The sequence below is a fragment of the Gossypium raimondii genome, chromosome 11 (genome assembly GCF_025698545.1).
Source record: "Gossypium raimondii isolate GPD5lz chromosome 11, ASM2569854v1, whole genome shotgun sequence".
Lineage (NCBI taxonomy): Eukaryota > Viridiplantae > Streptophyta > Magnoliopsida > Malvales > Malvaceae > Gossypium > Gossypium raimondii.
Genome location: NC_068575.1, coordinates 50,285,532 through 50,295,206, shown reverse-complemented (window position 1 = coordinate 50,295,206; position 9,675 = coordinate 50,285,532). Strand labels below are relative to the sequence as shown.

The window sequence follows — 9,675 nt, the reverse complement described above, 5'->3', positions numbered from 1 at the left end:
CAATATTTTTGCATTTTGGTGATTCGAGAAATCGTACCTTAACTTACGGGGTTTTGGTTCTCTCGCTAAACCTAAATAGCGAAATATGCTTTTTAAAACTTAAAAAATACAAAAGAAATTTTGTTATAAGGTAACATTTCGTGTTTCGGTAACTTGAGAAACCGTACCCTAACTTACAGGGTTTCGATTTTTTTCATTACACCTAAATAGCAAAATGTTCTCCTAAATATCAAAATATGAATTTTCAATAAATTTTTTAAGATGAGTTTACTCTCTTGAGTTCCAAATATTACGTCCTAACTTACAGGACGTGATATTTTGGTAGCTTAGAGACAGTCAGGTCTTTAACCTTCTTTTTAAATTACTCAAATGATTCCAAAGCATACCTTAAATAAAAATGGATGTACTTTAAGGCCCCGTTCTTTATTGCGTTTTAAATGGACTTTTGCGTTAAAAAGTCCTTTTCTCTTAAAAGGAGAGAAGAACGGCCTCCATCTTCTCAAAAAATTCTCCATCTCAAACGTCATTTTCTCCTGATGGAGAAGCTGAAAATTTCACCATCTAAAAAGCTTGAAGTGCTTTTGGCTGATAAATGACCAAAATAACCTGTCTTCTCCCCCTTGGAAAAACGTTATTTCCTCTGCTGTGAAAGTTCTATACCCATTTTTTTTCACATTTTTGCTGTGAAAGCTCCTTCCTGTTCTTTGTTCCTCTTCCGCAGGTGAGTTCGTTTTCTTCTTCTTCTCTTTAATTATTAGTTATGCTTTGTTTTTATTTACTTTTTAATTCTGGCTTTTGTGCCTCTTTTGCTTTACTGTTTTGTGCCTCTACTGCTGCTTTGCTCTGCCTCTTTTGTTTTGTGCCTCTTTCTAAAAAGAAAAATGCCAGGGCTGGGTTACTGAAGAACTCTCAACCTCTGAAAAAAAAAACAGAGAAGATTTTATACTTAGAAAAACGAAACGCGATGCAGTGGAATTTCTCTTCGGATTCAGTTAAATTTCAGTTTCCCTGTTGATACTTAATTTCTTTTCCGTATATTTCCTTTTTGTTTTGTGACAATGTCCGGCGAAACGGCATCGTCTTCTGGAATCATCTTGGAAGGAATTGATGATGTGGAGGACTACGTTTCGGTGAGTACTTTTTGTAGTTCTTATGATTGTTTGGATGCTGAGAAAATGTAGGAAAAAGAGTATGAATACTGAATACCATTGCATTTTTTTTTTGTTTTCTCAATGATTTAATTTAATTTTGATCTAATCAGAAAAGTTTTTAATTACTTTCTTTATTAAGGACTGAATTTAGGGTTATAAAGCAAGTTAAAATTTTCTGTTGATCCATTTTATGAGGTCTGAAAATCCACGAGTATATTTTCTGTTGTGTAATTGTTCTGAAAGTTTTATACTTTTACTTTTTAGAAATTAGAGAGCTAAGAGTGAAAGAGATAATGAACTTTTAGTTTCCTCCATTTTCTTGGAGATCAAACAGTTGTATTCTTTCTTTTCATTTAGTCTGTTAAAATTGTTTGTTTTGATTGTGGTTATCTTACATTTGTTTGGTAGCTTGACAACTATATGTGAAAAGAACACAAACTGTATCTGTCTTATTTATTTGTTTCCTCTTTTACTGTCTGTTTGGTTGCTGAAAATTCTTATGAAACTAGCATAGTAATTGAAATTTCGTTTATTTACTCTATGAATATGTTACTTTCAACTGGAAATATGTTTTAACATTATTAACACATTAACTTTTGGTAAAAAAAAACAGGTTTATTATAGGTTACAATGGCCGTAATGACTGCGCCGTAGCCAAAAAATAAAAAAAGTGATGATCTGCCCCGTTGATGTTTGCATTTGGTTGGCAGACCTTGATAAATATAGGAGTTGACGTTTTAGTTTTATCTATGTATTCTCATACAATTTATGAAAATTATACTGTAGGTATTGTGCATATTTGCAGAGAGTTTTTGGTTTTAAGACTACATTTGTGAATTAAATTAACATTGACTGAAGTGTAGGCCAATGAAGGAGTGGGGTTTTGGGACCGATATCGTCATGTTTATGATCATTTGGTCATTCAAATTCTTGCAAGAGCTCCATAACTTTTAAATATGATTTATTTGCTCTATTGTTCATCTAAATTATAAAACTGCTTGGTAACTGTTAACAAAATTGCCTTGTTGAATATGCCGTTTGTTATTATTGCCCCATGCTCCAGCTCTAATGTGGCATGCTGTTTTAAGTAATCAATAGATGGAAATGGTTGTAATAAGCCTGGATAGCAGCAGCTTATTTCTATTCAATATACCTAATAATTGTAAAGCATGATTTATAAAATACTGTTGTGGTGATCCTCTCTGTGTGTGAAGTTTAGATTTATAAAAGACAGAGGATGAAGTTATATCTACATTTCTCCAGCTGATATCATCACAAGCTAGGTGCTTATTTGACCAGTCAATTTTACTACATTACTGCCTTTTTTCCCCTTTTAAACTTTTAGTATAAGTACATATAAGTTAGAGGAACATCTTAACATTTTTCATTTCATGCTCTCTGTAATCTTTGCCTTGCTAGGTTTGCTGGCTAATGTTCTTATCCTGTCCTGTGTGGTTTTTCCATGTTCACCAATGCTTTTTCCTATGGTTATACTTGCTGCTGTAATGATTGGTGTGCATTCCTGTGTGAAAGACAATCTAGAGTACATAAATAGCCAGATACAACTTATTATAGTGGTGTCATTGTTATTTAACTGCATTAAACTCACCCAAGCTCTTGGTGTGTATTAATACATGTAGATAGGACAAATATCATTGTTATTAAGTGGAAACTCAAGGAGTTAAAAGAGAAGGAACCGGGCACTCATTGTGAATCTATCTTGTTTGTTATGCTATGCAGGAGTTCATACACGGGTGGTAACAGGTTACTTACCAAGTGTGATTCTAATCTTATTTCTGTATGCTGTTCCACCAACCATGATGTTGTTTCCTGCAATGGAGGAAATATTTCACGTACTCAGAGGAAACGGAGTGCTTGCATCAAAGTTCTGTACAATATGGGCATTCCATATTTTACTCTCAAATTAGAATCTTAGTATCCATTGCACGCTAAACTGATCAATTGAAACTATGTTTGCTTTTATAATTCTAAGTATTTTGTTTTATATTCTCAAACATTTAATCTAAAGGAGATGAAATAGTTAGTTCGATCCATTGTTAATTGAACTATAATTAACTAAACCGTTAGTTGAATTGAGCTTTTTTCTGTTAAAATAATTAACCTAATCGAACCAACTTCAATTAATTTTGTCGGCTTTCTATTGAATTGTTGTTTATATAACTTTTTTTCTTTTGGTCCAAAGTTCATACCATTTTGAAACAATTATTGGCAAACATTACACTAAAATAGTAATGTGCATTAAATCGAACAATAATATGACAAACAATGTGCATTGTCATATATTAGAACAAAAACATTATAACATTACAATGACAGTTGGAATGAAATTGATAGGTGTTTAATTCATATATGTTTTAGAGTTAAATTCACACTTAGTTTTAGGCTCTTTTTAAGTGAATTACTAAGTTTAATATTGGGTTTTAGTAATTAGATTTTAGATTTTAGTTAGATAGTATTATGTTTGTTTAATTTTAGTGTTAAAGTAGCTCATCAAATATCTAATTACAAATATTTAATTTTATATTTAAATATAGTTTATATATTCTAATTAAATTTTATAAATAATTAATATTAATTACTTAGAAATATTTAAAATTAATATTATATATTAAAATATTAACAATAAGTTATAATAAATTATTTTTTTATATTTTTGCTAAAATATCATAATATTAACTAATTTGAACACTATTTAAATACATATTTATTACTTTATGATCTCATGTCTAAAATGGACATTTTATTCTTCAAAAGCACTTTTTGACAGCAATGCCAAACACTCAAATTTCTCAAAAGTACTTCTCAAAAGCACTTCTCAAAAGCACTTCTCAAAAGCACTTTTCAAAAGCAATGAAGAACTGGCCCTAAATTTCTTTTCAATTTTTTAATTTTCGACACTAAGACACTAATTAATCAACTAGGTACTAATTTTGGGCGTTACAAGGGTGCTAACACTTCCTCGTGCGTAACCGACTCGCGGACATGTAAACTGCTATAAGGTAAGATTTAATGGGAATTGAGACCAGTGATAAACATATAAATAAGTCTTAACAAAATCAAGAGTAAAAAGCCTAATTGGACTCTCTTCAAGTCGTCCATTTGTTCTCAAGAAACTCGTGTATAAGCCTGTTTCCTAGCTTGTCAGCAGTTCTTCATCTGGGTGGATTCCTTTTCTTGTTTCTAATATAAATAGGGAAGTTTTCTTTCTGCTTTGCTGGTCGCTTAGAAATCAAGAGGATTAAGAGACTCCTCACGTTTCTCCTGGCAATTCCCGATGTTCTTTGTTGGATCTTTTCCTTCTCTAGTTCTAAATCAACTAAGTTTCTTGAATAAGCAATCGTTTCTGGGTTCTTCTTATTTGCTTGGTTTATTGGACATAAGATTACAAGGACCAATGGCTGACAATGATCAAGGTGAAGATGATAAACGAATCAGAGTCCGAGGCCAAGGGCGAGGTCGAGGTCGCCCACGCAAAAGGAAGCAACCTGAAGCATCTTACTTTTCAACGTCTACTCTACCAACAGACTATAACAATACGTCCAATTCTTGGAGTAAGAATTATCGTTATGGAACAACCTTTCTTGGTGCCCCCTCTTTGGCAAACCAACTGTCATTTAAGACTGCTTGCACTATATGCAAGGAGGAGATGGACTCTCCTATGATTTGCATCAACACTGATTTTCTATGCCCTTCCTGCAATCACTGCTTTTTGGCTTCAATCAAATCTTCAGTTTCGCAAAATCCACAACCAAAGGTTCCGCCACCTCTCTCTTCAACTATCTTCCGAAGCCAATTTCTTGAAATAATGAATCATCCCTACAGCACAGATTTACCGGTGTACAGTTTATATGATCAATATAAACTTGCACTGAAAGATCCACGTTTCTTCCGTATCATGCTGGACCTTGTATCTATTATAAAAAACAAACCTCTCCCGTAAGCCTTTTCTGTTTCTTATTTCACCCTATTGTTATTATTTTAATGTTCTTGATTTTAAGATTTTTTTTGTCTGTGCCAATCGCAGAGTTCCTATATTCCAGGGAAAGGAACTCAACTTGCATCCGATTTTCGTCCAAGTTACTTGTCGAGGTGGCATACGTAAGGTAAGATGAAACAATTTTAGAATTGCAAGCAGCTCTTGGTTCTTTCAGCTGTTTAAATGACTTTTATTGCAATGTGCAATATTGCAGGTTGTTCGGGAACGAAGAATGCAAGAATTGTGCGCTGCACTTGCTGCAAATTTAAGTGCTGGGGTCTCATATAAAATGTATATGAAATGGTTGTATGACTTAGAATCCTGGTTCTTTGATTCCCCTCCTAGTGAGTATTTACAAACTTCTTCAACTTCATTTGCAAGAGGACATCTCATGCAAGGGTTACTAGGAGGACAACCATCATCACAACGAATACAAGCATCAGCTCCATATAGAAATCCAGCATCAGTGAATACCAATAGGCAGTCGACTAGCTTGCAGGCTGGTTTCGACTTCGGTTTGACATGCCATCTGAATAGTTCATCTTCCAGACCATGTCCAATGCCAGGGGTGATAGGAGGACAACCATCATCTTCAAATTTGGATTCAGCAGTAGCAAATAACAATCGGCTCTGGATTACTGAACCCTCCGCCTATGATTACGACTCTGATTTCGAGTACAATTTGGATTTTGATTTCGCTTCACCAGATCATCCTTTCAGTTCTCTTCCCAAACCACATCCGATACAAGGATTGATAGGAGGACAACCATCAGAACAAGGTCATACATCATTAGCAGATCTCAATTCAGCAATTGCCAATGATCAGATAACTTTCATTGATGATGGTCAGTTAAGAAATTTCTCTTCATCTTCTATATGGAACTGTCATATCAACTATTCAATATATTGTGAACCTATTTCAAAGGGGGCCTGAATCAAGTTTAGCACTACCAGGTACTACATCTCGAGACTTTGCAGACAATACTCGAGACTTTTCCCCTGCTGGTTTGAGCCAATAACTCGTAATTTCTTTAGTTAATGCAACATAAAAGTTGGTCTTCACGTCTAACACTATGGCGCCAATGCTTATTCTCACAGATGAGCAAAGTTCATATGTGAGCTCGGATTGGGTTCCAATTGAATGGGAAGTTCAGCCTGAGGTCCCAGTCCCGGATGTATATTCCACAGGTATCCATGGGAGCACCCCAGGCATTGGTATGTCCAAACAATGGATAGCCATAGAATGTCGGTTTTCACTTTGTTATGTCTTTCACCACGTTGACAAAAGTTGCTTTTTAACACCTTTTTGAAGATCCATCTCATAATGAGCGGAATATGGTGGGATCAACCGAAAGCAGGGATGGCAACTATGAGAAAGGAGCTTCATCAACAGGTACTGTCACCAGCATCAGCGCTGAACAGCAGCCAAGTAATGACAGAAAACCAGAAAGTCCCAACAAGGAAACTCCTCCGACGTATGTTCCTACCCGACCTGGACAAGAAAAGACGGCAAACCAGAGTGTGAGATTACAACCTTCATAGATGAAGAAAGAGTAGCAGTCAAGAATAGAATAGGATAGAAAATAAATTTTTCAAGTTTAAAGCGAATCTTTTTTTTTTTTTATACAAAACAAGACGTGAGTGTCAAGGCTCAATTTTAGACCCATGAATGTGATGTTCACACTAGCTCAAGGCTCAACAACAATGTTGTTAAGCAAATTAAATCAAGATTCGATCAAATATTGATTTTGTTTGTCAAATATTTCCTTACAACATATTTTTCTTGTTGGTCAAATTTCATTAAACCTTGGTCTGAAAGTTCAACTGATTTGATGGGTTTATCTACCTTTGTAAAGGTTAAAAATAGTAATTCTATTGCATTTTTTAAAGCATTTTATATATTTCCTCTTGTAACAAAATTTTCTATCTTGACCTTTAACGATGAATTTTTACATAATAATATTAATTTTTTTATTTTTATAATTATATGAAATTCTTGACTTATCGTTGGAAATTCTTATGGATGACCATGCATATTCAAAAAAAGTTACAGGTTAATTTTTACTTGAACACTCATGTGCCTAATATTTCCTTATGTAGTGTTGATGGTTTGTTTTTTAAGGAGAGATACTTGATCCATTGTGATTTGGGATATCAAAATCATATCTTTGATCTTGGAGATAGTTTATTCATTTTATTGTTATTTATTCTAATTCCTTTTCTTTCTGTGCAGCTAAAGATTAGGGGACGAATCTTCTTGAGGAAGGGGGGAATGATGTGAGTCTCAAGGCGCAATTTCAAACCCATAAATGTGATGGGTTCACACTACCTCAAGGCTCAACGACAATGTTAAAGGTTAAGCAAATCAAATCAAGATTTGATCAAAGACAAGATTTGAGGAAAAATCTTTTTGAGGAAAGGGAGAATGATACATGCACAGATGGGGTGAAATTTATTAGATTTCAATCATCAAAACTACCAATTTTCAGGCTTGGGAAATCAGCAGACTTGTAATGACTTTTTGGATAGGATCCTGGCATTTTTGGGTTGAGATGTCTTATGGCGTTTGAAGATCTATCTCTTAGCTTCGAAACGCATTTTGAATCACTTGATTTTGAGTTCAGGAGCTCAAGTTATGACCGTTTTAGTGAAGACTGCGCGAGTAGAATTTATGAACGAGATTATGACGGGAATTACGAGTTTTAGGCTTTTAATTCAAGTTTAAATCATATTTGGTTTGAGTTTTAGGCTTAATTTTATTATATATGAGCCCAATATTATATTTATCATCTCTTATTATTTTATTATTTTATTCCGAATTTTTTATAATTATTAAGTATTTTAAGTTATTTAGGAGTTTTATGTTAACAAGAAAGTTTAGTTTAAAACTACTTCTTATTTAGATTAAATTAAAGTTCTATTATACTTAAGAGTTTTATTTAGATTTATTTAGCTAGCTTATATATAGGTCTTTGCATTGTACACAATTAAGACAATTAATTATTATTCTATTTCTCTTTTGAGTTAATAAATTATCTCTGAGTTTTTCTTTTCAAGAATTTCTCTTGAGTTTCTTTTAGAAGAGTTTTAACAATCTTTTTAGATTGTAGGGATTATTTTCAAACTTTTTTTTACCAAAGTTTCTATCTTGGAGGGGAAATTAGAGCCGCTTGAAGGGGGTTGTGGATTCTTCGTGTTTCCAAGGCTTCTTAGGACTTCTACACGTCACGTTCTATCTTTCCATTTATCTTCTTTTAATAGCTTCCTTAATCTTTGATTTATTATTTTATTTTAGTTATTTATTTTAATTTTTTTATTTGATTTGGATTCAATTTCGTTTCAGGTTGTGTAAAAATCCAAGTTTCTTTCCGAACGTCTAGAGCCCTAAGTCAAACCCACGACTTTGACCAACTTTACGATCCACTTTCACGTTCATCCTTCTCATCCTTTATCAAAACAAGTTGCATTTGGATAAGGAAAAGAGTTGAAAGATGTTGAGATTGGAGATGGAAGTTTACTTTTTCCAATGATAAAAGAATCCAAATTCATATTACGAAGTTGAACCAAATATTCAAATCAGGAAAACCCTTTTTAACAGTATATGATAAAAGGAGATAATTCTCATCATTAGTTTAAATAAATATATCTGTAATTTGAAGAAGGAATCAAAATTTATGCTATTTGATTATACCAAACGAGGTGGTTGTGCTAACCCTGAATAATTTTCATATATTTAAACATGAAATACATGCATGGTTTCATAGGAAAAGAGACAGGGTGGCTTTCCGTACTACCACAAGTCTGTAAGTTCGTTAATTTAGTTAAACTGTTTTCCAGCCTTGCCACATGCTATATAATTGAAAACTGAAGCCACAACAAGGACATACATACGTACATACATGCATGCATGCATGCATGCATGCATACATACATACATACATACATACATACATACATACATACATACATACATACAACAATTCAAGAAAAGTTACATTGTCACCAAGTTAAGTGTAAATCTCTCTTAGAAACTCGTCACCTTTACAAAAGATTACAAAGATCAATGGCTGGTAATGATGAAGGGAAAGATGATAAAGGAACAAGAGTCCAAGGCCAATGCAAAAGGAAGCAACCTGATGCAGCCAGCAATATTGCAACGTTGAATTCTCTGGCTAAGAAACGTCAACATCCAACATCATTTCTTCCTCTCGCTTCTGTTACAAACCGACCTTCATTTAAGACTGCTTGCACCATATGCAAGTGTCACGAATTTAGAATTTTCACCTCGTGATTTGTACGACCTTAGGCAGTTTCGTCGCTCCAAAAATGCCTAAGTCAGCCTAATTCCCAACAATTGAGGATTCAATAGAATTCCTCTAAGGCACCAACACAAAGCGAAAGCAACTTAAAGATGAACAAAGAACAAAACAAGAACAAAGCCACAGAAAAGCTAAGAACACAAGAGAGAAAGTTTTGAGTGAATGCTCTCAATAATTATTATTACTTAAGAATGAAATGATTTACAAT

General features: G+C 33.7%; 1 long non-coding RNA gene across 1 annotated transcript; it reads left to right on the top strand.

The window, feature by feature from the left end:
- The first annotated feature begins 426 nt into the window (after positions 1-426).
- Positions 427-2,124, top strand: LOC105772888 (uncharacterized). The gene is made up of 2 exons (XR_008190646.1): positions 427-1,130; positions 1,765-2,124. It is a non-coding gene; the product is annotated as an uncharacterized LOC105772888 (long non-coding RNA).
- The last annotated feature ends 7,551 nt before the right edge of the window (positions 2,125-9,675 follow it).